The 4,639-nt window shown below is 58.6% G+C and overlaps 1 pseudogene; it reads right to left on the bottom strand.

Annotated features, from left to right (window-relative positions):
- Positions 1-2,683: 2,683 nt before the first annotated feature.
- Positions 2,684-3,549, bottom strand: LOC129528764 (neurotrophin-4-like; annotated as a pseudogene).
- Between the last annotated feature and the right edge of the window lie 1,090 nt (positions 3,550-4,639).

Raw genomic sequence — 4,639 nt, 5'->3', positions numbered from 1 at the left:
GTGTGTGTGGTTGCCCTGAGCCCACAGAAAGACACCTCCAGAGTGCGGATTGAGAAGCCTTTGTTGTGGGAGGATCGGGGTGTCTGAGGGCCCCGGGAGTCGGGATGGGCTTGGAAGGCTGGGGGGAGGGGCCTTTGAGGAAGAGGAGGCCTGGAAGCGGGGGTCATCGCAGGTCAAGGGGTGGTCCTTGGGACCCCCGCAGTCAGTGGTGCCGCGGCGGCAGCGTGCACATTGACAGCTGAGAGCCACGGCGTAGGAGACCACGGGGTTCACGCCGCGCGGGCAGCCAGGGAGCCGGATGGACTCGAAGCGCACATCGCGGTAGTTGCACACCACCTGAGGCAGGGGCGGCAGGACCCCCTGCAGCACGCGGGTCTGGAAGCCGTGTGAGTGGGGGAATGAGCTTGTGCCTGGGGCCGGCGCCTCAGCTGAGCTCCCCAGCTGCCCCCACAGGTCTCAGACTCAGGAGTCCAGGAAGCCCTCTGTTCCTGCCCTCCCACACCCCATTCCGCAGCCCCTGACCAGAGAGGCAGACCACCCTTCCTCCCCGGCTGCCTCTGTGGGTCTGGCCCTGAGGTGGCAGCACCTGCCCCGGCTCCGGGCAGCTCACCATGGTGGGGCAGTAGCCGGCACAGATGGTGGTGTTGACGGTGATGCACACGGGGCAGCCCTCCTTCTCGACAGCCAGGGTGGCAATTGATGGGGCGGCACCGTGGCCGAAGCGGCTCCTTGGATGCCCATGTCCCGCCCATGCTCAGCAGCAGCAACAGCAGCAGCCCCTGGGGCAAGGACACTGCTTCACCCGGGTCTGAGACCGCAGCCCCGAGTCCTGGCCTTCCCATCCCGCGTGGTACACCACCCACAAAGACCCAGAGACCCTTCCCGGCATCTCCTATTCAGGACCCACCACCCCGACACCTGCCTTTCAGAGCCCACCCCACAGCCCAGAGGACCTGAGATACCCCAACATTTCAGATCCCCACCCTCAGGAACTGCCCCACCTGAAGCTTACTGGGGGTCACGCTCCTCCAGAAAGAGGCCTCCTTCCACAGCTCACACTGGTCTGCCCCTTCTCATGCCAGTGATGGCCTGGAAGGAGGTGGAAGGTGCCCAGGGGCCCTGCAGTCTTTCCTGGAACATCTCCATCTTTGGTGCCTGGAAATGTGGATCTACCCTACCTTTGACATGTCTCTCTCTTAGCGGGATATCTTCCGCAAGCACTGGGAATGTGGACATGGAAAGTAAATTGAGTCTCCGTGGGGGAGTGAGACAGGGAGTGAGGGGTGTTGGACGCGGCACGGGAACCCGGCCGGAGTCAGCGGACCCAATGGGCTGCTCTCTCTCAGATACAGTTCCCCTTCCTCCCTCCAGGGGGCGCCAGGGAACACAGGGCCCTCACTGGCCCTGGGGACTGGGTGACGTCAGGGGTGAGCCTCTTGTGATTGGCTCCCTCACCCTGCGTAAGGTCAAAGGGAAGAAAGGACAACCCCCGACCCCAGGAGCCACTGTGGCTCTGGCCCATTGCGCCGGCCTTCGGGCCCTCAGGGAGGCGAGGGTGCGAGAGCCTCGAGTTCGAGGCCGACCTCCTCCAAAAAAACTTTCTTTTTATCGTTCCCTATATAACAACAAACCATAAAGGGAGGACGCCTTGATAGGAAGAAATGACATCTTCCTAAGTGTTTTTAAATTACTTCAATGTATCTTTTTTTTTTTTTTGGGAGACCGAGCCTCGCTCGGTCCTCGGGGGACCTCCCTGCCTCTCAGCCATGGCGGTTGTCACCTGTGGTAAACAGAATGGCGGGAGCAAGTGGGATGTCCCACTACTCGGGCTGAGGCAGGAGAATCACAGGAACCTAGGAGGTGGAACCTCCTCGCCCAGGAGGGGCGCGGCTTCGGACTTAGTTTCTGCCCAATGAGAGAGGGCCTCCCCGTGACTGTGCTGCCAGGTTAGCCACTTGACCCTGGTGCCCCCAACGAGGGATTCAGCCCGAGCCCCACCTCTCCCTTAGGGACCTCCGCCCACTCTACCCTCAAGCCAGGATGCCCGGAGCGCTCCCCGGAAATGCGTGTGCTTCAGGTGATTTAACTGATCATTGAATAGGCCCGCAGGAGGTGTGTCCTGCCCCCGAGGCCGCAGCCTCGGAGGACATTATCTGGACTTAGTCCCTTTCCCGCGATGCCATCAAGCTGGACAATTTTAAGGTCTGTTTCTTTCCCAATGTAGGGTATAGGTTGGCACAGGGAAGAGGGCTAGAAACCTGACTTGAGCTCCCCGCCCAGGGCTGAACTCTCCAGCATCCTGATCGCTTCTCATTCAACCTTGCTTATACTCCCCGTGTGATCGGTAGCTCTTTATCTCAAAACAGAATATTCGAAGCCAACCCCTGCCTGCTCTCACCAAGTAAGATTTCTCATTTGAACCCCAGCTCCCAGATACTTAAAGGCCTTCCGTAGACCATGTCCTCAAGGTCCCCTGGCCATCTGCTTGCATGTTCCAGTTTCTCTCCTCCCCCATGCACATCGTGAAATGTGCCCTCCCACTCCCCAGGATGAGCAAGGTGGTGTCCTCTGTGACAGAGCAGTCAGCAACTTAACACCAAAGGTCACCAATGATCAAATCCATGAGAGTTGATCCGAGGAGTTATGTATTAGGGCTACGAAAGAGTAAACACTCAGTAAATAGTGGCTATTATTATTATTATCATCATCATCATGATTACCCTCAAGTTCCCCCGGGAGAGCTCCTATTCAACCTTCAAAACCCCACGTTGGTGCACCCATCCTACAGAGATTGAGCTCAAATTCAGAGAGTTGTGATTTTGCCATGATTTGATGAGTTCCCCAACTGGGGTCCGTCCGTAGAGCAGCTGGGCCAACCCTGACGTCTCTCAGCATCCAGCTCTGTTCTTTTTCTGCCTGACCAGTTCCTGGGTATAAGTCTCAGGCCCGGCCAGTCCGGCTGAGGAGTGTGCAGACACAGGCAGTGCCAGTTTGAATCCATCGCCAGTCCACACGGCCCTGGGCATCAGCGGTCAATGCCCGCACATAGGACTGCTTGGCCTTGCACTCAGACACCCAGTGCCCCCCGGTCCACACCCCGGCGGCAGCCTCTCCACCTACCCCTGGGCCACCTTCTTCAGAGTTATCGGCCTCGAAGCAGGTGACAAAGAAGTGTTGGCGGAGGGAACTGCCGCCAGCTGCAGGCACCTCGCCCAACACCTCCACCTCGAGCACAACCAAGTCCACAGCGGTCCGGGGGTCTGTCACCCAGCCAGTGACTGCATCGCACACGGCCAGCTCACCCTGATGACTCGCCGGCGAAGTATCGCTGACCCCTCGCTGGCTGCGGTTGGCCCGGGTGCCTGCTGACTCCCGAAAGGCCCCAGTCTCCAGCAGGAAGAGCAGAGGGGGCCCGGCAGCGGCACCCCTAGACAGGACCACTCGGGGGAAAAGAAGGTCCCACTTTGTAGTAGGAAAAGGGGACAATGTCAAGGGTGGGGGTTAGGACTCCATTGACACAGCGGGGAGGAAGAAAATGAGGGGGATGCAGAGGGAGCCTGGGGGAGCGGGAGCATCTCTCAGAGCACATGGAAACAGGGAAAAGGAGGCTGGGATTAGAGAAGAGGATAAACACTTCAGTGGGGACAGAAGTTTGGAACCCCAGGGGAGGCCTGCCTGCCAGGATTATGGGGAAGCCCTTGCTCTAGAAGTTTGGGGGACTCCATGTACAGGACTTGCATCACACCCAACTTGTAGATTAAGAATAAATATTCAACAACTACAGGTCAGGCACTATGGCTCACACCTGTAGTCCCAGCACTTTGGGAGGCTGAGGCGGGTGGATGACTTGAGGTCAGGAGTTCGAGAGCAGCCTGGCCAACACTGTGAAATCACATCTCTACTGATAATACCAAAATTAGCTGGGCGTGGTGCTGCGCTCCTGTAATCCCACCACTTTGGGAGGCCGAGGCGGGCGGATCATGTGGTCAGGGGATCGAGACCTTCCTGGCTAACACGGTGAAACCCCGTCTCTACTAAAAATACAAAAACTTATCTGGGCTTGGTCGCGGGCCCCTGTAGTCCAAGCTACTTGGGAGGCTGAGACAGGAGAATGGAGTGAACCTAGGAGGGGGAGCTTGCAGTGAGCAGAGATTGCGCCACTGCACTCCAGCCTCCACGACAGAGCGAGACTCCATCGCAAAAAAAAAAAAAAAAAGAAAGAAAAAGAAAACAGGGTGGAGATGGAGGATGACCTCCAGCTCAGGGGGTGTCCATGGTCTGGCCTTCTGTGGGGAGAAGGAAGGCCACATGATCTGTGTGGCCCAGGTGGCAGGGCCTCAGCCTTCTAAGCCGAGCTCCCTCTTCCTCCCTCTGACGTTGGCACTGGCAGTGCAGGTGGGGCGGAGGGGGGCGCGGCTTGGGGACCTGAATGGGATGAATGGGCCAAGGGGGATGTCATCTCTTCCATTCTCCTTCATCCACTGCCTCTCCCTTCCCCTCCTCCCCCCCCCCCACCCTCCCCCACCCCCCGGTCCATCTACCTCCCATCCCAGCCAGGAGCGGTCACCTAAGTAGAAAAGGGGCCACTGGAAAGGGGGCGGGGCCTTGACTCTTGGGTACCCTGCGCTTGAAGAAGAAC

The sequence above is a fragment of the Gorilla gorilla genome, chromosome 20, assembly GCF_029281585.2.
Source record: "Gorilla gorilla gorilla isolate KB3781 chromosome 20, NHGRI_mGorGor1-v2.1_pri, whole genome shotgun sequence".
NCBI classification, from domain to species: domain Eukaryota; kingdom Metazoa; phylum Chordata; class Mammalia; order Primates; family Hominidae; genus Gorilla; species Gorilla gorilla.
Note: the sequence above shows the minus strand (reverse complement) of the source record. Positions and strands in the feature narration are given on the sequence as shown.